Below are 23,975 nucleotides of genomic sequence, written 5' to 3'. Positions count from 1 at the left end.
TTGCAAGCTCTACATTTTATTTAGAAGTAATTGAGTTCACTAAACACAATAGTTTGCAAGCACTACATTTTATTTATAAGTAATTGAGTTCACAAAACACTATAGTTTGCAAGTACCTCATTTTATTTAGGCTATAATCAGTTAACTAAGCGCTATTATTCACCAAGCGCTACACTGTATTTAGTAGTTTAACTAAGGTTTAAAAATTTATTCACAAGCACTATATTATATCTGCACTGATTCAAGTTTAAAAGGAGATAGAGAGACACGCCATAGATCAGAAAGCGGTCTCTATGGCATGCTAATTGTTTGGTCTGTGAAATTTCTGTCTGAAGCTTTATTTTACTGCTTTTAGAAACACGTTATTCTGCTGCTAATTATTTCGGTGTTGGGTTAGGAATTAAGATACTGCTTTTAAAATTCGCACTTCCGCTCTGCTAAAGCAGTCTAGTGCCCAGGGGGGGAACAGCTGCTGCCACGCAGAGCTGATTGGTTGGTGGGCGGAAGGGGAGTAGCTAAAAATCCTAAGGCAAGCCCGTCTGCGCCCGTCCGCGTCCGACCGGGGCCAGGGGCCAGAATTCCTGGTCTATTTCGGACTTACACCGGGGCAGAATTTCAGACTTTATCCTCAAGTAGTCATACCCTTACCGAAAAGGTAGCAGATAAGCTGAGAGCTGAATAACTGCTGAGAAGCAATAATGCGGGAAGTCCTACTACCCCGTGCCTAGTCCCCCATAACATCATTACACCTAGTAACCCACCTGGCCTGAAAATGGCAGTTCTTACTACGCGCTCCTTACAGAAGCACCACCTGAAAATCTTCTCACTCCTCCAGGATGGAGACATAGACATCCTAGCACTCGCTGGATCCTGGTTGGGCAACACTTCTGTCCTTAGACATCATCGCTGCCCTCCCGGGGAACTTCTAGACAAGGATAAACCTGTGGAGGGGGAGTAGCCATTCTGTTTAATAAGCGGATAATGGCCACTAAAACAGTGGCAGAGAGCATTGATCATGCAGACATACTAGGGTTCAAAATCTCATTTAAATCATCCTGCCTATTACTGCTGGTTGTATACCGCCCCCCACGGTCAACCACAAGCTTTAGCGATATTTTTACGGAAGTTATTACTGACCTCTGTTCATGGTACAAACATCTTTTAGTGACTGGTGACTTCAACTATCAAAGGGATAAAGCTCCGAAAGAGCTGCCCGCTAGCCAGTTTGAGACAGGGATGTGCGCGATCGGGCTCCACCAATTGGTGGATGCCCCTACCCACGCAAAAGGGCACATCCTGGGTCGTATCTGGACCTCGCAACTTCGGGCCAGTCTAATAGATATTAGCCCCTGTGCATGGTTGGACCACGCGCGTCTTAGCAGCTGGGTCCTAATGGACCGCCAACTATCGCAAGCACCCCCAGAGTGGAGAAAGGTGCAAAGCTGGAAAGGAGAGTGAAGCCCAGACAAACACTCTACGCAGAGCCATACACTAAGTGGCCCCAGCGCGAAGAGATAGAGTGAGAGATAAAGGGAAAGGTGCCCCTTAGTTTAATGAGACTCTGAGGGAATTGAAGCAAAGCCTTTGCCACACCGAGAGGCGATGGCGGAAAGCCTACAACCCAGCGGAGCTGGCAACCTATAAATCTCTACTTACATCATATAAAAAATACATTACTGGCAGGAAAGCTGAATACTACGAGGCGAGAATCACAGACCCTCCTAACAAGCAGAAAGAGACTTTCAGAATACTGAAAGAACTCAGCCAAACGTCTGAGGTGAAATCCGCAGCCGCACCCCTAGACTGCAGTACTTTCCAGACCTACTTCCTGCAAAAGGTCAGGGACATCATTTCCGAGATTGACAATACCCCCATCGATCAGAGCTCCCTAGTCCAGAATCAGGCCCCCCTTCTTCCCGGCAAGCAACTTACTACCTTTCGTTTTCTAGATTCTACATCACTGACACAACTGATGAATCGCATTAAATCAGGTTCTCCTGCAGAACCCTGCCCTCTGAGGATCTTCCGAATGGCCGTTCCTGGCCTGGAAAAGCAGCTCCTAGCATTACTGAAAAATTCCTTGGAGACCCGCCACCTACCCTCCAACCTGGAGGAGGCTAGAGTCACCCCCCTCCTAAAGAAACCTGGAGCAGGTGCCGCTAGTATCAAGAACTATAGGCCCATTTCCCAGCTCCCCTTCCTGGCGAAAGTAGTAGAACAACATGTTCTCAAAACACTTCCATCCTTCCTGGAGGAATACCAACTATTCCAGACGCGACAAGCGGGGTTTATAGCCCATCAGAGCACGGAACTGGTGATGCTTTCTGTTCTTGATGACCTCAGAATTATGTCCGACAATAACAATCCGAGCGCCCTGATTCTATTAGATCTATCAGCAGCGTTCGATACGGTCAACCACACTCGGCTGTTAGATCGAATAACGGCCCTGGGTATTCATGGGCTGGCACACCAGTGGCTAGAATCCTTCCGGACGGAGCGGTCTCAGAGGATCCAGTTAGGGGAGCGGGTATCAGACAGTGTCCCTCAAGTTTCCACATTGTCCCCGCTCCTCTTCAACATCTACTTACAGCCTCTGGTGACAGCCCTAGCCCACATGGACTGCCGTGTTTTCAATTATGCGGATGACACCCAGCTCATCCTCTGTATTGATAATTCCACCTATGCCCAGGATGTGGCACAAAACATCCTCCGATTCACAGTGAATTGGATGACTGCAAAAGCATTAAAAATCAACCCTGATAAAACGGAAGTCCTTGTCATCACCACAAAAGACAACCCTTGGAGTGATCGTTTTGGCCCCAGGAGTTGGGTGCCACCCCCACACCAGAACATGCTGTGAAAAGCCTAGGCATTAAAATTGATTTGGCGCTCTCCATGGCTAACCAAGTCACCACAGTGGTCGGTACTTGCACAGGGCTTATGAGACAGCTACGGAAACTTGTCCCCTCCTCTCAACTGCCTCTCTACAAATGATCGTATCGGCCACAATCGTCTCCAGACTAGATTACGGCAATGCCCTATACATGGGCCTTCCTCAAAAGCTCATCAATAAACTACAGGTGGTACTTAACGATGCAGCCAGGTTGATCTTTAGGCTACCAAGGCGGTCCCATGCCTCCCCTCTGATGGGCAAACTGCACTGGCTCCCCATCAAGCAAGGAGCTCAATTTAAGGGCCTCTGCATTGCCCACAAAGCGATCTACGGCAAAGCCCCGGCCTACATTGAGGAACGTCTGAAGAACTATGTTCCAGGCCGCATATTGCGGTCCTCTGAGGCCTGCCGCTTGGCCACCCCAAGATGCAATACTTCATCCAAAGGGGGCAGAGCCTATTCCGTCTTGCTCCCACAACTTTGGAACCAACTGCCCGATTTCCTGCACAAGGAACCAGCTCTCCTCCCATTCAGGAAACAACTTAAAACTTACCTATTTAGGGAGGCACTGGACACTGTCTAACTTACCTCACTGTGCAGCCATACACCCGCTTACGACCTCTGGCAACTCACTCAAAAGCCCTTAGAGACCCGCCGGTGATTAGCGCTATATAAAAATCAATTAACATAACATAACAAAGGCACTAAGTGCTAAACAAGCACTTGTTTATGACATCCATTGTGTCTCTTAAAAGTAATGCTGACGTTGTCCCTGGATTCACGCTCATGTGTGCATGCGCAGCAGAGGTTTGCGGTCTTCACCCTCGATCGAAGACAGATGAGTCTTTTTGGAAGCACCCTATTTCTGATGATGCCTGTGTAACTAGAATCTATGGAAATGTCCAGGATTTGCATTTATTTAGAAGATTACAGAAGTAAACAGCTTAATGTATGCTAGGCTAGGCAGGGTCATGTATACAATCACTGATGGTATTTCCAATTTATCAATGCATCAGGAGCTGATATAAAATATATTGACTGGTTAAATTCATTAGGTTTCGCCTGCACAGCGCATGGGCTGTGCTTGTGAAATCTATTGTATTGATATAAATCTAAAACAGGGGCTTAGAAAACACCCTTGCTTTTCATTGGTTCCTGTGTTCGCTACTTACTTTCCCTCCGTTTCCATTGGCTGTAGCATACTATTTCCTGTTGTTCCTCTGTGTGTTTCTCTTATCCGTTTAAAAACAAAATACAACAGGAACCCTGGGTCTACAAGAAAGGAAGAAAGCTGATACTGATTGGGTGTCCCTTTTATATGACAGTTTCACTACCCACTTGGAGGTGGCATGCTTCACCATAGGGTAACATCCTCGCACTATGGACCGAGTCATAGTGCGGGCTACAACCCCCTCACTGAGAGGCAGGAGCTCAGGGGTGTTTTATTTGTTTGGAAGAGGTATACTAAATACCGTTTGTGAAATCGATGTGATGAAGGGGGCAAAGAAGGGAAAAGAGACAGATGTGAATTAAAACTAGTTCAGAAGTACACGCTTTGTTTTATTCAAGCGTCCCCCGACCAGGATTAAAAATAAGCTATGACAGACAGGAATTAAATCTATCGTAGAGCACATAAGTGGTCATAGGTCGTCATGTTTCAGCCTAATACCCTCATAGAAAGTGTGAATGCCTTCTTCAGGACCTTGTGAATGTTAATGCAAGATTAGGTAACAAATGTCACAAAGAAAACTAAAGGAATGGTCATATACGTAACCAGTGGTTGGACTGGTGTACCTCTCAGTCAGGGGTCCACTGGTAAGCACCTTCGACAAGAAATATATAACAGTATTCAAACATAGAAATTGTTACAACACAACACAGCATAGCACAGCATTCATTCCAAAATAGGGGGTTGTCTCCACAGGAGATTCCTGGAACCCTTTATGAGTAGCAGAACTTACTGGGACCAATACATTAAAAAACAGTGAGGCGTTGTAAAACACCGATGTATTAGCTTATTGCAGTAGTCAGGTAACTAACCCCATCTAAACCTTGGCACAGACCTCAAGGGAACACCGAGTCCTGTACTTTCAAAAGGACAGGTAAGATTTAATATTGATATAGTTGACTCATTGCAGGATAAAAAGTTATTTGGTTCAGTTTACATTAAAATGACTAAATTTGGTGTGGTAGGATTGCATGCAAATCTTTATATCCTGAGAGTAAAATGGTGTGGCTACACTAATGTAATGGTAATCTAGATGGGTGTGTGCATGCAAAATGATGCCAAAGTCTTTGGACTGGTGGTACCAATAAATGGCTAATTGCTGGAGGCCACTGATGTGACGTTAACTGCTGCAGCCCTTTAACATCATCAGTGCTGGCGGCAGAAACATGTAGATGTCTTTATCATCTTCATCACTAATAATGTGTCTCAGAAATGTGACAATATATTCAAAGAGAGGTCTTCAAAAACACCATTAATGATCACCAAACTTTCTTTAAATGAGGCTACTGGGCCTGAAGCCGGCACACTGGCGTCTCTGCTTCATACTGATGGAGATGTCAAACACTGCCATTCATGTGGTCGGCATTCATTCCCTCGTGGTTAAACTAACCCGGAGGGTGGGAACGATTGATCATGCGTCCTGGTGTCAGTTGGCCAACACGATTCCATAGTTTCTAAAACCCCCCAACACACCTTCAAAAAACAGGAGCCCACATACCCCTAGAACTCGATATCAGGCGGTGCACTTTGTAAGGATTAGTCCCCGGTCCCCGAGCGAGCCAGAAGAAATAGATCCTATGGGTGGCGCGATAAATTGGAAATTCCATCAGTGATTGTATACATGACCCTGCCAAGTCTAACATATATTGAGCTGTTTACTTCTGATATCTTCTGAATAAGTGGAAATCCTGGAAAAATGGTTGTTTACCACTTAGTGCCTTTTAAACTTGAATCAGTGCAGATATAGTATAGTGCTTGTGAATTCTAGACCTTAGTGAAACTACTATAGACAGTGTAGTGCTTGGTGAATAACGGCACTTAATTAACTGAGTCATGCCTAAATAAAATGCAGTGCTTGCAAACTATAGTTTTTAGTGAACTCAATTACTTCTAAATAAAATGTAGGGGCATATCATCAAGACAGGCGATAAAATTATCGCCGCTTTAGCGGCAGAAAACTGCCGCTAAAACAGCGATAATGGGCTTGATAATATGCGAAGGACATCTAACCTGAGCTTCAATTGGAATTCCATAGAGCATATTATCAAGCCCATTATCGCTGTTTTAGCTGCAGTTTTCTGCCGCTAAAGCGGCGATAATTTTATCGCCTGTCTTGATAATATGCCCCGTAGTGTTTGCAAATGACAGTGCTTAGGGAATGTAATTACATCTAGGTACAATTCAGTGCTTAGTAAATTATTGTAAATAGTGAACTGGATCACGTATAAAAACTTTGAAGCGTGTTCTCATGCGGTGCTCTTACCTGGGAGCGCTTAGCTGTCCGAATGGATGGAGCGAATATTTCCTCTGAGTACTGCGGTCATGTTATACTGTTCAAGCACTGTGTGTTCCTTATTGTGTCAGTCAGCGTTGTGTTGCATTGTACAGGACTTGCTCTGTCACCTTAGCAATCTGCTTTTATTGTTGATTGCCTGGGAAAAGTGATATCAGACTTTGCCTCTGTGACCTATATCTGTAACTTTGCACAAGACTTGTGAAAATACGAAAGCACTTGTGTGAGTGTCTAGGCTCAGAAAGAGGGGAGTCAAACCCAGTGGCATAACTCAAAGTGATGGGCCCCCCTGCAGAATGTGAGGAGGGACCCCTGGGTCTCCCATATCTCACAGAAATTCATTGGCCTTGGGCTGAATGGGGCCCCTGAAGGGCTGTGGGTCCTCTAAAGGGTAGCCACCCGTGCCACAGGGGCCTGTGTCATGCCCCTGGTCACTCCTTGCATTGGACACTCACATCTGTTTATTGAGGGCTCAGATCATTCCAGAAATTCGCCTTTACTGCTCGTTTGTGGATGAATGACGCGATGTATGGATGCTCTGATGCAGGTCAGACTGTAGGTCTCCCCTCGCAAGCCTCTCATTGGCCATTGAGTTCTAAGGAGGCTCATATGCAGGTCAGACTGTAGGTCTCCCCTCACAAGCCTCCCCTTGGCCCTTGAGCTGTAATGAGGCTCCAGTGCAGGTCAAAATGTAGGTCTCCACTCTCAAGCCTCTCCTTAGCCCTTGAACTGTAAGGAGCCTCCTATGCAGGGCAGACTGCAGGTCCCCCCTCGCCAGCCTCTCCTCGGCCCTTGAGCTGTGAGGAGGCTCCTATGCAGGTCAGAGTGTAGCTCTCCCATCTTGAACCTCTCCTTGGCCCTTGAGTTGTAAGGAGGCTCCTATGCAGGTCAGACTGTAGGTCCCCCCTCGCAAGCCACTCCTCAGCCATTGAGTTCCAAGGAGGCTCCTATGCAGGTCAGACTGCAGGTCTTCCCTCGCATGCCTCCCCTTGGCCCTTGAGCTGTAAGGAGGGCCCTGTGTAGGTCACACTGTAGGTCTCCCCTCGCAAGCCTCTTCTTGGCCCTTGAGGTGTAACATGCTCCTATGCAGGTCAGAGTGTAGGTCTCCCCTCTCAAGTCTCCCCTTGGCCCTTGAGCTGTAAGGAGGTTCTTATGCAGGTCAGATTGCAGGTCTCCCCTCGCAAGCCTCTCATTGGCCATTGAGTTCTAAGGAGGTTCCTGTGCAGGTCAGACTGTAGGTCTCCACTCTCAAGCTTCCCCATGGCCCTTGAGATGTAAGAGACTCCTATGCAGGCCAGACTGTAGGTCTCCGCTCTCAACCCTCCCCTTGGCCCTTGAGATGTAAAAGGCTCCTATGCAGGTCAGAATGTAGGTCTCCCCTCTCAAGCCTCTCCTTGGCCCTTGAGTTGTAAGGAGGCACCTACGCAGGTCAGACAGTAGGTCTCCCCTCTCAAGCCTCCCCTTGGCCCTTGAGCTGTAACGAGGCTCCTATGCAGGTCAGACTGTAGGTCTCCCCTCTCAAGCCTCCCCTTGGCCCTTGAGATGTAAGAGGCTCCTCTGCAGGTCAGACTGTAGGTCTCCCCTCTCAAGCCTCTCCTTGGCCCTTGAATTGTAAGGAGGTTCCTATGCAGGTCAGACTGTTGGTCTCCCCTCTCAAGCCTCTCCCTGGCCCTTGAGTTGTAAGGAGGCTCCTATGCAGGTCAGACTGTAGGTCTCCCCTCTCAAGCCTCTCCTTGGCCCTTGAGCTGTAAGGAGGCTCATATGCAGGTCAGACTGCAGGTCTCCCCTTGCAAGCCTCCCCTTGGCCCTTGAGCTGTAAGGAGGCTCCTGTGCAGGTCAGACTGTAGGTCTCCCCTCTCAAGCCTCCCCTTGGCCCTTGAGCTGTAATGAGGCTCCAGTGCAGGTCAAACTGTAGGTCTCCACTCTCAAGCCTCTCCTTAGCCCTTGAACTGTAAGGAGCCTCCTATGCAGGGCAGACTGCAGGTCCCCCCTCGCCAGCCTCTCCTCGGCCCTTGAGCTGTGAGGAGGCTCCTATGCAGGTCAGAGTGTAGCTCTCCCATCTTGAACCTCTCCTTTGCCCTTGAGTTGTAAGAAGGCTCCTATGCAGGTCAGACTGTAGGTCCCCCCTCGCAAGCCACTCCTCAGCCATTGAGTTCTAAGGAGGCTCCTATGCAGGTCAGACTGCAGGTCATCCCTCGCAAGCCTCCCCTTGGCCCTTGAGCTGTAAGGAGGGCCCTGTGTAGGTCACACTGTAGGTCTCCCCTCGCAAGCCTCTTCTTGGCCCTTGAGCTGTAAGGAGGCTCCTATGCAGGTCAGACTGCAGAGCTCCACTCTCAAGCCTCTCCTTGGCCCTTGAGCTGTAAGGAGGCTCCTATGCAGGTCAGACTGTAGGTCTCTACTCTCAAGCCTCCCCTTGGCCCTAGAGGTGTAACATGCTCCTATGCAGGTCAGAGTGTAGGTCTCCCCTCTCAAGTCTCCCCTTGGCCCTTGAGCTGTAAGGAGGCTCTTATGCAGGTCAGATTGCAGGTCTCCCCTCGCAAGCCTCTCATTGGCCATTGAGTTCTAAGGAGGTTCCTGTGCAGGTCAGACTGTAGGTCTCCACTCTCAAGCTTCCCCATGGCCCTTGAGATGTAAGAGACTCCTATGCAGGCCAGACTGTAGGTCTCCGCTCTCAAGCCTCCCCTTGGCCCTTGAGATGTAAAAGGCTCCTATGCAGGTCAGACTGTAGTTCTCCCCACGCAAGCCTCTCTTTGGCCCTTGAGTTCTAAGGACGCTCCTGTGCAGGTCAGACTGTAGGTCTCCACTCTCAAGCCTCCCCTTGGCGCTTGTGCTGTGAGAAGGCTCCTATGCAGGTCAGACTGTAGGTCTCCCCTCTCAAGCCTGTCCTTGGCCCTTGAGCTGAAAGGAGACTCCTATGCAGGCCAGACTGCAGGTCTCCCCTCGCAAGCCTCCCCTTGGCCCTTGAGCTGCAAGGAGGCTCCTCTGCAGGTCAGACTGTAGGTCTCCCCTCTCAAGCCTCCCCTTGGCCCTTGAGATGTAAGAGGCTCCTCTGCAGGTCAGACTGTAGGTCTCCCCTCTCAAGCCTCTCCTTGGCCCTTGAAGTGTAAGGAGGTTCCTATGCAGGTCAGACTGTAGGTCTCCCCTCTCAAGCCTCTCCTTGGCCCTTGAGCTGTAAGGAGGCTCATATGCAGGTCAGACTGCAGGTCTCCCCTTGCAAGCCTCCCCTTGGCCCTTGAGCTGTAAGGAGGCTCCTGTGCAGGTCAGACTGTAGGTCTCCCCTCTCAAGCCTCCCCTTGGCCCTTGAGCTGTAATGAGGCTCCAGTGCAGGTCAAACTGTAGGTCTCCACTCTCAAGCCTCTCCTTAGCCCTTGAACTGTAAGGAGCCTCCTATGCAGGGCAGACTGCAGGTCCCCCCTCGCCAGCCTCTCCTCGGCCCTTGAGCTGTGAGGAGGCTCCTATGCAGGTCAGAGTGTAGCTCTCCCATCTTGAACCTCTCCTTGGCCCTTGAGTTGTAAGGAGGCTCCTATGCAGGTCAGACTGTAGGTCCCCCCTCGCAAGCCACTCCTCAGCCATTGAGTTCCAAGGAGGCTCCTATGCAGGTCAGACTGCAGGTCTTCCCTCGCATGCCTCCCCTTGGCCCTTGAGCTGTAAGGAGGGCCCTGTGTAGGTCACACTGTAGGTCTCCCCTCGCAAGCCTCTTCTTGGCCCTTGAGCTGTAAGGAGGCTCCTATGCAGGTCAGACAGCAGAGCTCCACTCTCAAGCCTCTCCTTGGCCCTTGAGCTGTAAGGAGGCTCCTATGCAGGTCAGACTGTAGGTCTCTACTCTCAAGCCTCCCCTTGGCCCTTGAGGTGTAACATGCTCCTATGCAAGTCAGAGTGTAGGTCTCCCCTCTCAAGTCTCCCCTTGGCCCTTGAGCTGTAAGGAGGCTCTTATGCAGGTCAGATTGCAGGTCTCCACTCTCAAGCCTCTCCTTGGCCCTTGAGTTGAAAGAGGCTTCTATGCAGGTCAGACTGTAGGTCTCCACTCTCAAGGCTCCCCTTGGCCCTTGAGCTGTAATGAGGCTCCAGTGCAGGTCAAACTGTAGGTCTCCACTCTCAAGCCTCTCCTTGGCCATTGCGCTGTAAGAAGGCTCCTATGCAGATCAGACTGTAGGTCTCCCCACGCAAGCCTCTCTTTGGCCCTTGAGTTCTAAGGACGCTCCTGTGCAGGTCAGACTGTAGGTCTCCACACTCAAGCCTGCCCTTGGCCCTTGTGCTGTGAGAAGGCTCCTATGCAGGTCAGACTGTAGGTCTCCCCTCTCAAGCCTCCCCTAGGCCCTTGAGATGTAAGAGGCTCCTGTGCAGGTCAGACTGTAGGTCTCCCCTCGCAAGCCTGTCCTTGGCTCTTGAGCTGTAAGGAGGCTCCTATGCAGGTCAGACTGCAGGTCTCCACTCGCAAGCCTCCCCTTGGCCCTTGAGCTGTAAGGAGGCTCCTCTGCAGGTCAGACTGTAGGTCTCCCCTCTCAAGCCTCCCCTTGGCCCTTGAGCTGTAAGGAGGCTCCTGTGCAGGTCAGACTGTAGGTCTCCACTCTCAAGCCTCTGCTTGGCCTTTGAGCTGCAGAGAGCCTCCTATGCAGGGCCGACTGTAGGTCCCCCCTCGCCAGCCTCTCCTCGGCCCTTGAGTTGTAAGGAGGCTCCCATGCAGGTCAGACTGTAGGTCTCCACTCTCAAGCCTCCCTTTGGCCCTTGAGGTGTAACAGGCTCCTATGCAGGTCAGAATGTAGGTCTCCCCTCTCAAGCCTCTCCTTGGTCCTTGAGTTGTAAGGAGGCACCTACGCAGGTCAGACAGTAGGTCTCCCCTCTCAAGCCTCCCCTTGGCCCTTGAGCTGTAACGAGGCTCCTATGCAGGTCAGACTGTAGGTCTCCCCTCTCAAGCCTCCCCTTGGCCCTTGAGATGTAAGAGGCTCCTCTGCAGGTCAGACTGTAGGTCTCCCCTCTCAAGCCTCTCCTTGGCCCTTGAATTGTAAGGAGGTTCCTATGCAGGTCAGACTGTAGGTCTCCCCTCTCAAGCCTCTCCTTGGCCCTTGAGCTGTAAGGAGGCTCATATGCAGGTCAGACTGCAGGTCTCCCCTTGCAAGCCTCCCCTTGGCCCTTGAGCTGTAAGGAGGCTCCTGTGCAGGTCAGACTGTAGGTCTCCCCTCTCAAGCCTCCCCTTGGCCCTTGAGCTGTAACGAGGCTCCTATGCAGGTCAGACTGTAGGTCTCCCCTCTCAAGCCTCCCCTTGGCCCTTGAGATGTAAGAGGCTCCTCTGCAGGTCAGACTGTAGGTCTCCCCTCTCAAGCCTCTCCTTGGCCCTTGAATTGTAAGGAGGTTCCTATGCAGGTCAGACTGTAGGTCTCCCCTCTCAAGCCTCTCCCTGTCCCTTGAGTTGTAAGGAGGCTCCTATGCAGGTCAGACTGTAGGTCTCCCCTCTCAAGCCTCTCCTTGGCCCTTGAGCTGTAAGGAGGCTCATATGCAGGTCAGACTGCAGGTCTCCCCTTGCAAGCCTCCCCTTGGCCCTTGAGCTGTAAGGAGGCTCCTGTGCAGGTCAGACTGTAGGTCTCCCCTCTCAAGCCTCCCCTTGGCCCTTGAGCTGTAATGAGGCTCCAGTGCAGGTCAAACTGTAGGTCTCCACTCTCAAGCCTCTCCTTAGCCCTTGAACTGTAAGGAGCCTCCTATGCAGGGCAGACTGCAGGTCCCCCCTCGCCAGCCTCTCCTCGGCCCTTGAGCTGTGAGGAGGCTCCTATGCAGGTCAGACTGTAGGTCCCCCCTCGCAAGCCACTCCTCAGCCATTGAGTTCTAAGGAGGTTCCTATGCAGGTCAGACTGCAGAGCTCCACTCTCAAGCCTCTCCTTGGCCCTTGAGCTGTAAGGAGGCTCCTGTGCAGGTCAGACTGTAGGTCTCTACTCTCAAGCCTCCCCTTTGCCCTTGAGGTGTAACATGCTCCTATGCAGGTCAGAGTGTAGGTCTCCCCTCTCAAGTCTCCCCTTGGCCCTTGAGCTGTAAGGAGGCTCTTATGCAGGTCAGATTGCAGGTCTCCCCTCGCAAGCCTCTCATTGGCCATTGAGTTCTAAGGAGGTTCCTGTGCAGGTCAGACTGTAGGTCTCCACTCTCAAGCTTCCCCATGGCCCTTGAGATGTAAGAGACTCCTATGCAGGCCAGACTGTAGGTCTCCGCTCTCAAGCCTCCCCTTGGCCCTTGAGATGTAAAAGGCTCCTATGCAGGTCAGAATGTAGGTCTCCCCTCTCAAGCCTCTCCTTGGTCCTTGAGTTGTAAGGAGGCACCTACGCAGGTCAGACAGTAGGTCTCCCCTCTCAAACCTCCCCTTGGCCCTTGAGCTGTAACGAGGCTCCTATGCAGGTCAGACTGTAGGTCTCCCCTCTCAAGCCTCCCCTTGGCCCTTGAGATGTAAGAGGCTCCTCTGCAGGTCAGACTGTAGGTCTCCCCTCTCAAGCCTCTCCTTGGCCCTTGAGCTGTAAGGAGGCTCCTGTGCAGGTCAGACTGTAGGTCTCCCCTCTCAAGCCTCCCCTTGGCCCTTGAGCTGTAATGAGGCTCCAGTGGAGGTGAAACTGTAGGTCTCCACTCTCAAGCCTCTCCTTAGCCCTTGAACTGTAAGGAGCCTCCTATGCAGGGCAGACTGCAGGTCTCCCCTTGCAAGCCTCCCCTTGGCCCTTGAGCTGTAAGGAGGCTCCTGTGCAGGTCAGACTGTAGGTCTCCCCTCTCAAGCCTCCCCTTGGCCCTTGAGCTGTAATGAGGCTCCAGTGGAGGTGAAACTGTAGGTCTCCACTCTCAAGCCTCTCCTTAGCCCTTGAACTGTAAGGAGCCTCCTATGCAGGGCAGACTGCAGGTCCCCCCTCGCCAGCCTCTCCTCGGCCCTTGAGCTGTGAGGAGGCTCCTATGCAGGTCAGAGTGTAGCTCTCCCATCTTGAACCTCTCCTTGGCCCTTGAGTTGTAAGGAGGCTCCTATGCAGGTCAGACTGTAGGTCCCCCCTCGCAAGCCACTCCTCAGCCATTGAGTTCTAAGGAGGCTCCTATGCAGGTCAGACTGCAGGTCTTCCCTCGCAAGCCTCCCCTTGGCCCTTGAGCTGTAAGGAGGGCCCTTTGTAGGTCACACTGTAGGTCTCCCCTCGCAAGCCTCTTCTTGGCCCTTGAGCTGTAAGGAGGCTCCTATGCAGGTCAGACTGCAGAGCTCCACTCTCAAGCCTCTCCTTGGCCCTTGAGCTGTAAGGAGGCTCCTGTGCAGGTCAGACTGTAGGTCTCTACTCTCAAGCCTCCCCTTTGCCCTTGAGGTGTAACATGCTCCTATGCAGGTCAGAGTGTAGGTCTCCCCTCTCAAGTCTCCCCTTGGCCCTTGAGCTGTAAGGAGGCTCTTATGCAGGTCAGATTGCAGGTCTCCCCTCGCAAGCCTCTCATTGGCCATTGAGTTCTAAGGAGGTTCCTGTGCAGGTCAGACTGTAGGTCTCCACTCTCAAGCTTCCCCATGGCCCTTGAGATGTAAGAGACTCCTATGCAGGCCAGACTGTAGGTCTCGGCTCTCAAGCCTCCCCTTGGCCCTTGAGATGTAAAAGGCTCCTATGCAGGTCAGAATGTAGGTCTCCCCTCTCAAGCCTCTCCTTGGCCCTTGAGCTGTAAGGAGGCACCTACGCAGGTCAGACAGTAGGTCTCCCCTCTCAAGCCTCTCCTTGGCCCTTGAATTGTAAGGAGGTTCCTATGCAGGTCAGACTGTAGGTCTCCCCTCTCAAGCCTCTCCTTGGCCCTTGAGCTGTAAGGAGGCTCATATGCAGGTCAGACTGCAGGTCTCCCCTTGCAAGCCTCCCCTTGGCCCTTGAGCTGTAAGGAGGCTCCTGTGCAGGTCAGACTGTAGGTCTCCCCTCTCAAGCCTCCCCTTGGCCCTTGAGCTGTAATGAGGCTCCAGTGCAGGTCAAACTGTAGGTCTCCACTCTCAAGCCTCTCCTTAGCCCTTGAACTGTAAGGAGCCTCCTATGCAGGTCCCCCCTCGCCAGCCTCTCCTCGGCCCTTGAGCTGTGAGGAGGCTCCTATGCAGGTCAGAGTGTAGCACTCCCATCTTGAACCTCTCCTTGGCCCTTGAGTTGTAAGGAGGCTCCTATGCAGGTCAGACTGTAGGTCCCCCCTCGCAAGCCACTCCTCAGCCATTGAGTTCTAAGGAGGCTCCTATGCAGGTCAGACAGCAGAGCTCCACTCTCAAGCCTCTCCTTGGCCCTTGAGCTGTAAGGAGGCTCCTATGCAGGTCAGACTGTAGGTCTCTACTCTCAAGCCTCCCCTTGGCCCTTGAGGTGTAACATGCTCCTATGCAGGTCAGAGTGTAGGTCTCCCCTCTCAAGTCTCCCCATGGCCCTTGAGCTGTAAGGAGGCTCTTATGCAGGTCAGATTGCAGGTCTCCACTCTCAAGCCTCTCCTTGGCCCTTGAGTTGAAAGAGGCGCCTATGCAGGTTAGACTGTAGGTCTCCACTCTCAAGGCTCCCCTTGGCCCTTGAGCTGTAATGAGGCTCCAGTGCAGGTCAAACTGTAGGTCTCCACTCTCAAGCCTCTCCTTGGCCATTGCGCTGTAAGAAGGCTCCTATGCAGATCAGACTGTAGGTCTCCCCACGCAAGCCTCTCTTTGGCCCTTGAGTTCTAAGGACGCTCCGGTGCAGATCAGACTGTAGGTCTTCACACTCAAGCCTCCCCTTGGCCCTTGTGCTGTGAGAAGGCTCCTATGCAGGTCAGACTGTAGGTCTCCCCTCTCAAGCCTCCCCTTCGCCCTTGAGATGTAAGAGGCTCCTGTGCAGGTCAGACTGTAGGTCTCCCCTCGCAAGCCTGTCCTTGGCTCTTGAGCTGTAAGGAGGCTCCTATGCAGGTCAGACTGCAGGTCTCCCCTCGCAAGCCTCCCCTTGGCCCTTGAGCTGTAAGGAGGGTCCTCTGCAGGTCAGACTGTAGGTCTCCCCTCTCAAGCCACCCCTTGGCCCTTGAGCTGTAAGGAGGCTCCTGTGCAGGTCAGACTGTAGGTCTCCCCTCTCAAGCCTCCCCTTGGCCCTTGAGGTGTAACAGGCTCCTATGCAGGTCAGACTGTAGGTCTCCCCTCACAAGCCTCTCCTTGGCCCTTGAGTTGTAAGGAGGCTCCTGTGCAGGTCAGACTGTAGGTCTCCCCTCTCAAGCCTCCCCTTGGCCCTTGAGTTGTAAGGAGACTCCTGTGCAGGTCAGACTGTAGATCTCCCCTCTCAAGCCTCTCCTTGGCCCTTGAAATGTAAGGAGGCACCTATGCAGGTCAGACTATAGGTCTCCCCTCGCAAGCCTCTCCTTGGACCTTGAGCTGTAAGGAGGCTCCTATGCAGGCCAGACTGTAGGTCTCCCCTCGCAAGCCTCCCCCTGGCTTTTGAGCTGTAAGTAGGCTCCTGTGCAGGTCAGACTGTAGGTCTCCCCTCTCAAGCCTCCCCTTGGCCCTTGAGCTGTAAAGAGGCTCCTGTGCAGGTCAGACTGTAGGTCTCCACTCCCAAGCCTCTCCTTGGCCCTTGAGCTGTAAGGAGCCTCCTATGCGGGGAAGACTGTAGGTCCGCCCTCGCCAGCCTCTCCTCGGCCCTTGAGCTGTAAGGAGGCTCCTATGCAGGTCAGACTGTAGCTCTCCCCTCTCGAACCTCTCCTTGGCCCTTGAGTTGTAAGGAGGATCCTATGCAGGCCAGACTGTAGGTCCTCCTTCGCGAGCCTCTCCTCAGCCATTGAGTCCTAAGGAGGCTCTAATGCAGGTCAGACTGTAGGTTTCCACTCTCAAGCCTCCCCTTGGCCCTTGAGCTGTAAGGAGGCTCCTGTGCAGGTCAGACTGTAGGTCTCCACTCTCAAGCCTCCCCTTGGCCCTTGAGCTGTAAGGAGGCTTCTGTGCAGGTCAGACTGTAGGTCTCCACTCTCAAGCCTCTCCTTGGCCCTTGAGCTGTAAGGAGGCTCCTATGCAGGTCAGACTGTAGGTTTCCACTCTCAAGCCTCCCCTTGACCCTTGAGCTGTAAGGAGGCTCCTGGGCAGGTCAGACTGTAGCTCTCCCATCTCGAACCTCTCCTTGGCCCTTGAGTTGTAAGTGGCTCCTATGCAGGTCAGACTGCAGGTCTCCACTCTCAAGTGTCTCCTTGGCCCTTGAGTTGTAAGGAGGCTCCTATGCAGGTCAGACTCTAGGTCTCCCCTCTCAAGCCACCCCTTAGCCCTTGAGCTGTAAAGAGGCTCCTATGCAGGTCAGACTATAGGTCTCCCCTCACAAGCCTCTCCTTGGCCATTGCGCTGTAAGAAGGCTCCTATGCAGATCAGACTGTAGGTCTCCTCACAAGCCTCTCCTTGGCTCTTGAGCTGTAAGGAGGCTCCTATGCAGGCCAGACTGTAGGTCTCCCCTCTCAAGCCTCCCCTTGGCCCTTGAGTTGTAAGGAGGCTCCTGTGCAGGTCAGACTATAGGTCTCTACTCTCAAGCCTCTCCTTGGCCTTTGAGCTGTAAGGAGGCTCCTATGCAGGTCAGACTGTAGGTCTCCGCTCTCAAGCCTTTCCTTGGCCCTTGAGATGTAAGGAGACTCCTGTGCAGGTCAGACTGCAGGTCTCCATTCGCAAGCCTCTCATTGGCCATTGAGTTCTAAGGAGGTTCCTGTGCAGGTCAGACTGTAGGTCTCCACTCTCAAGCTTCCCCTGGGCCCTTGAGATGCAAGAGGCTCATATGCAGGTCAGACTGTAGGTCTCCGCTCTCAAGCCTCCCCTTGGCCCTTGAGACGTAAGAGGCATCTATGCAGGTCAAATCGTAGGTCTCCCTCTCAAGCCTCTCCTTGACCCTTGAGTTGTAAGGAGGCACATACGCAGGTCAGACTGTAGGTCTCCCCTTTCAAGCCTCCCCTTGGCCCTTGAGCTGTAACAAGGCTCCTATGCAGGTCAGACTGTAGGTCTCCCCTCTCAAGCCTCTCCTTGGCCCTTGAGATGTAAGAGGCTCCTCTGCAGGTCAGACTGTAGGTCTCCCCTCTCAAGCCTCTCCTTGGCCCTTGAATTGTAAAGAGGTTCCTATGCAGGTCAGACTGTAGGTCTCCCCTCTCAAGCCTCTCCTTGGCCCTTGAATTGTAAGGAGGTTCCTATGCAGGTCAGACTGTAGGTCTCCCCTCTCAAGCCTCTCCTTGGCCCTTGAGTTGTAAGGAGGCACCTACGCAGGTCAGACTGCAGGTCTCCCCTTGCAAGCCTCCCCTTGGCCCTTGAGCTGTAAGGAGGATCCAGTGCAGGTCAAACTGTAGGTCTCCACTCTCAAGCCTCTCCTTAGCCCTTGAACTGTAAGGAACCTCCTATGCAGGGCAGACTGTAGGTCCCACCTCACCAGCCTCTCCTCGGCCCTTGAGCTGTAAGGAGGCTCCTATGCAGGTCAGACTGTAGCCCTCCCATCTTGAACCTCTCCTTGGCCCTTGAGTTGTAAGGAGGCTCCTATGCAGGTCCGACTGTAGGTCCCCCCTCGCAAGCCACTCCTCAGCCATTGAGTTCTAAGGAGGCTGCTATGCAGGTTAGACTACAGGTCTTCCCTCGTAAGCCTCCCCTTGGCCTTTGAGTTGTAAGGAGGCTCCTGTGCAGGTCAGACTGTAGGTCTCCCCTCGCAAGCCTCTTCTTGGCCCTTGAGCTGTAAGGAGGCTCCTATGCAGGTCAGGATGCAGATCTCCACTCTCAAGCCTCTCCTTGGCCCTTGAGCTGTAAGGAGGCTCCTATGCAGGTCAGACTGTAGGTCTCTACTCTCAAGCCTCCCCTTGGCCTTTGATGTGTAACAAACTCCTATGCAGGTCAGAGTGTAGGTCTCCCCTCTCAAGTCTCCCCTTGGCCCTTGAGCTGTAAGGAGGCTCTTATGCAGGTCAGACTGCAGGTCTCCACTCTCAAGCCTCTCCTTGGCCCTTGAGTTGAAAGAGGCTCCTATACAGGTCAGACTGTAGGTCTCCACTCTCAAGGCTCCCCTTAGCCCTTGAGTTATAAGGAGGCGCCTATGCAGGTCAGACTGTAGTTCTCCCCACGCAAGCCTCTCTTTGGCCCTTGAGTTCTAAGGACGCTCCTGTGCAGGTCAGACTGTAGGTCTCCACTCTCAAGCCTCCCCTTGGCGCTTGTGCTGTGAGAAGGCTCCTATGCAGGTCAGACTGTAGGTCTCCCCTCTCAAGCCTGTCCTTGGCCCTTGAGCTGAAAGGAGACTCCTATACAGGCCAGACTGCAGGTCTCCCCTCGCAAGCCTCCCCTTAGCCCTTGAGCTGCAAGGAGGCTCCTCTGCAGGTCAGACTGTAGGTCTCCCCTCTCAAGCCTCCCCTTGGCCCTTGAGCTGTAAGGAGGCTCCTGTGCAGGTCAGACTGTAGGTCTCCACTCTCAAGCCTCTCCTTGGCCTTTGAGCTGTAGAGAGCCTCCTATGCAGGGCAGACTGTAGGTCCCCCCTCGCCAGCCTCTCCTCGGCCCTTGAGTTGTAAGGAGGCTCCTATGCAGGTCAGACTGTAGGTCTCTACTCTCAAGCCTCCCTTTGGCCCTTGAGGTGTAACAGGCTCCTATGCAGGTCAGACTGTAGGTCTCCCCTCACAAGCCTCTCCTTGGCCCCTGATTTGTAAGGAGGCTCCTGTGTAGGTCAGACTGTAGGTCTCCCCTCTCAAGCCTCCCCTTGGCCCTTGAGTTATAAGGAGACTCCTGTGCAGGTCAGACTGTAGATCTCCCCTCTCAAGCCTCTCCTTGGCCCTTGAGTTGTAAGGAGGCACCTATGCAGGTAAGACTGTAGGTCTCCCCTCGCAAGCCTCCCCTTGGCCCTTGAGCTGTAAATAGGCTCCTGTGCAGGTCAGACTGTAGGTCTCCCCTCTCAAGCCTCCCCTTGGCCCTTGAGCTGTAAGGATGCTCCTGTGCCAGTCAGACTGTAGGTCTCCACTCTCAAGCCTCTCCTTGGCCCTTGAGCTGTAAGGAGCCTCCTATGTGGGGCAGACTGTAGGTCCGCCCTCGCCAGCCTCTCCTCGGCCCTTGAGTTGTAAGGAGGATCCTATGCAGGCCAGACTGTAGGTCCCCCTTCGCGAGTCTCTCCTCAGCCATTGAGTTCTAAGGAGGCTCCTATGCAGGTCAGACTGTAGGTTTCCACTCTCAAGCCTCCCCTGGACCCTTGAGCTGTAAGGAGGCTCCTGTGCAGGTCAGACTGTAGGTCTCCACTCTCAAGCCTCTCCTTGGCCTTTGAGCTGTAAAGAGGCTCCTATGCAGGTCAGACTGCAGGTCTCCACTCTCAAGCCTCTCCTTGGCCCTTGAGTTGTAAGGAGGCTCCAATGCAAGTCAGACTCTAGGTCTCCCCGCTCACGCCACCCCTTGGCCCTTGAGCTGTAAAGAGGCTCCTATGCGGGTCAAACTATAGGTCTCCCCTCACAAGCCTCTCCTTGGCCCTTGAGCTGTAAGGAGGCTACTGTGCAGGTCAGACTGTAGGTCTCCCCTCTCAAGCCTCCCCTTGGCCCTTGAGCTGTAAGGAGCCTTCTATGCAGGGCAGATTGTAGGTCCGCCCTCGCCAGCCTCTCCTCGTCCCTTGAGCTGTAAGCAGGCTCCTATGCAGGTCAGACTGTAGCTCTTCCCTCTCGAACCTCTCCTCAGCCCTTGAGTTGTAAGGAGACTCCTATGCAGGTCAGACTGTAAGTCCCCCCTCGCGAGCCTCTCCTCAGCCATTGAGTTCTAAGGAGGCTCCAATGTAGGTCAGACCGTAGGTCTCCACTCTCAAGCCTCCCCTTGGCCCTTGAGCAGTAAGAACGCTCCTGTGAAGGTCAGACTGTAGGTCTCCACTCTCAAGCGGCTCCTTGGCCCTTGAGCTGTAAGGAGCCTCCTATGCAGGGCAGACTGTAGGTCTCCCCTCTCAAGCCTTTCCTTGGCCCTTGAGTTGTAAGGAGGCTCCTATGCAGGTCAGACTGTAGGTCCACCCTCTCAAGCCTTTTCGTGGCTTTTGAGTTGTAAGGAGGCTCCTCTGTAGGTCAGGCTGTAGGTCTCCGCTCTCAAGCCACCCCTTGGCCCTTGAGCTGTAAAGAGGCTCCTATGCAGGTCAGACTATAGGTCTCCCCTCACAAGCCTCTCCTTGGCCCTTGAGCTGTAAGGAGGCTACTGTGCAGGTCAGACTGTAGGTCTCCCCTCTCAAGCCTCCCCTTGGCCCTTGAGCTGTAAGGAGCCTTCTATGCAGGGCAGATTGTAGGTCCGCCCTCGCCAGCCTCTCCTCGTCCCTTGAGCTGTAAGCAGGCTCCTATGCAGGTCAGACTGTAGCTCTTCCCTCTCGAACCTCTCCTCAGCCCTTGAGTTGTAAGGAGACTCCTATGCAGGTCAGACTGTAAGTCCCCCCTCGCGAGCCTCTCCTCAGCCATTGAGTTCTAAGGAGGCTCCAATGTAGGTCAGACCGTAGGTCTCCACTCTCAAGCCTCCCCTTGGCCCTTGAGCAGTAAGAACGCTCCTGTGAAGGTCAGACTGTAGGTCTCCACTCTCAAGCGGCTCCTTGGCCCTTGAGCTGTAAGGAGCCTCCTATGCAGGGCAGACTGTAGGTCTCCCCTCTCAAGCCTTTCCTTGGCCCTTGAGTTGTAAGGAGGCTCCTATGCAGGTCAGACTGTAGGTCCACCCTCTCAAGCCTTTTCGTGGCTTTTGAGTTGTAAGGAGGCTCCTCTGTAGGTCAGGCTGTAGGTCTCCGCTCTCAAGCCACCCCTTGGCCCTTGAGCTGTAAAGAGGCTCCTATGCAGGTCAGACTATAGGTCTCCCCTCACAAGCCTCTCCTTGGCCCTTGCGCTGTAAGGAGACTCCTGTGCAGGTCAGACTGTAGGTCTCCACTCTCAAGCCTCTCCTTGGCCCTTGAGTTATAAGGAGGCTCCTATGCAGGTCAGACTGCAGGTCTCCCATCGCAAGCCTCTCCTTGGCCCTTGAGTTGTAAGAGGCTCCTATGCAGGTCAGACTGTAGTTCTCCCCTCTCAAGCCTTTCCTTGGCCCTTGAGTTGTATGGAGGCTCCTGTGCAGGTCAGACTATAGGTCCCCCGTCTCAAGCCTTTCTGTGGCTTTTGAGTTGTAAGGAGGCTCCTGTGCAGGTCAGACTGTAGGTCTCCCCTCGCAAGCCTCCCCTTGGCCCTTGAGTTCTAAGGAGGCTCCTGTGCAGGTCAGACTGTAGGTCTCCACTCTCAAGCCTCCCCTTGGCCCTTGAGATGTAAGAGGCTCCTATGCAGGTCAGAATGTAGGTCTCCGATCTCAAGCCTCTCCTTGGCCCTTGAGCTGTGAGGAGGCTCCTATGCAGGTCAGACTGTAGGTCTCCCCTCTCAAGACTCCCCTTGGCCCTTGAGATGTAAGAGGCTCCTATGCAGGTCAGACTGTAGGTCTCCCCTCTCAAGCTTCTCCTTGGCCCTTGAGTTGTAATAGGCTCCTATGCAGGTCAGACTGCAGGTCACCACTCTCAAGCCTCTCCTTGGCCCTTAAGCTGTAAGGAGGCTTCTATGCAGGTCAGACTGTAGGTCTCCACTCTCAAGCTTCTCCTTGGCCCTTGATTTGTAAGACGATCCTATGCAGGTGAGACTGTAGGTCTCCACTCTCAAGCCTCTCCTTGGCCCTTGAGTTGTAAGGAGACTCCTATGCAGGTCAGACTGTAGGTCTCTACTCTCAAGCCGCCCCTTGCACTTGAGGTGCAACAGGCTCCTATGCAGGTCAGACTGTAGGTCTCCCCTCGCAAGCCTCTCCTTGGCCCTTGAGTTGTAAAGAGATTCCCATGCAGGTCAGACTGTAGGTCTCCCCTCTCAAGCCTCTCTTTGGCCCTTGAGTTATAAGGAGGTTCCTATGCAGGTCAGACTGCGGGCCTCCCCTCGCAAGCCTCTCCTTGGCCCGTGAGTTGTAAGAGGCTCCTTTGAAGGTCAGACTGTATGTCTTCCCTCTCAAGCCTTTCCTTGGCCCTTGAGTTGTAAGGAGGCTCCTGTGCAGGTCAGACTGTAGGTCTCCCCTCTCAAGCCTTTCCTTGGCCCTTGAGCTGTAAGGAAGATCCTATGCAGGTCAGACTGTAGCTCTCTCCTCTCGAACCTCTCCTTGGCCCTTGAGTTGTAAGAGGCTCCTATGCAGGTCAGACTGCAGGTCTCCACTCTCAAGCCTCTCCTTGGCCCTTGAGCTGTAAGGAGGCTCCTATGCAGGTCAGACTGTAGGTCTCCACTCTCAAGCTACTCCTTGGCCCTTGAGCTATAAGGAGGCTCCTATGCAGGTCTGACTGCAGGTCTTCACTCTCAGACCTCTCCTTGGCCCTTGAGTTGTAAGAGGCTCCTATGCAGGTGAGACTGTAGGTCTCCACTCTCAAGCCTCTCCTTGGCCCTTGAGTTGTAAGGAGGCTCCTATGCAGGTCAGACTGCAGGTCTCCACTCCCAAGCCTCCCATTGGCCTTTGAGCTATAAGGAGGCTCCTATGCAGGTCAGACTGCAGGTCTCCACTCTCAAGCCTCTCCTTGGCCCTTGAGTTGTAAGGAGGCTCCTGTGGAGGTCAGACTGTAGGTCTCCACTCTCAAGCCTCTCCTTGGCCCTTGAGCTATAAGGAGGCTCCGCTGCAGGTCAGACTGGAGGTCTCCACTCTCAAGCCTCCCCTTGGCCCTTGAGCTATAAGGAGGCTCCTATGCAGGTCTGACTGCAGGTCTCCACTCTCAAGCCTCTCCTTGGCCCTTGAGTTGTAAGAGGCTCCTATGCAGGTGAGACCTAGGTTTCCACTCTCAAGCCTCTCCTTGGCCCTTGAGTTGTAAGGGGGCTCCTATGCAGGTCAGACTGCGGGCCTCCCCTCGCAAGCCTCTCCTTGGCCCGTGAGTTGTAAGAGGCTCCTTTGAAGGTCAGACTGTATGTCTTCCCTCTCAAGCCTTTCCTTGGCCCTTGAGTTGTAAGGAGGCTCCTGTGCAGGTCAGACTGTAGGTCTCCCCTCTCAAGCCTTTCCTTGGCCCTTGAGCTGTAAGGAAGATCCTATGCAGGTCAGACTGTAGCTCTCCCCTCTCGAACCTCTCCTTGGCCCTTGAGTTGTAAGAGGCTCCTATGCAGGTCAGACTGCAGGTCTCCACTCTCAAGCCTCTCCTTGGCCCTTGAGCTGTAAGGAGGCTCCTATGCAGGTCAGACTGTAGGTCTCCACTCTCAAGCTACTCCTTGGCCCTTGAGCTATAAGGAGGCTCCTATGCAGGTCTGACTGCAGGTCTTCACTCTCAGGCCTCTCCTTGGCCCTTGAGTTGTAAGAGGCTCCTATGCAGGTGAGACTGTAGGTCTCCACTCTCAAGCCTCTCCTTGGCCCTTGAGTTGTAAGGAGGCTCCTATGCAGGTCAGACTGCAGGTCTCCACTCCCAAGCCTCCCATTGGCCTTTGAGCTATAAGGAGGCTCCTATGCAGGTCAGACTGCAGGTCTCCACTCTCAAGCCTCTCCTTGGCCCTTGAGTTGTAAGGAGGCTCCTGTGGAGGTCAGACTGTAGGTCTCCACTCTCAAGCCTCTCCTTGGCCCTTGAGCTATAAGGAGGCTCCGCTGCAGGTCAGACTGGAGGTCTCCACTCTCAAGCCTCTCCTTGGCCCTTGAGTTGTAAGGAGGCTCCTATGCAGGTCAGACT

The sequence above is a fragment of the Triturus cristatus genome, chromosome 9, assembly GCF_964204655.1.
Source record: "Triturus cristatus chromosome 9, aTriCri1.1, whole genome shotgun sequence".
In the NCBI taxonomy this organism is placed as follows: Eukaryota; Metazoa; Chordata; class Amphibia; order Caudata; family Salamandridae; genus Triturus; species Triturus cristatus.
The sequence above is the reverse complement of the archived record's forward strand: the minus strand, read 5'-3'. Positions refer to the sequence as shown.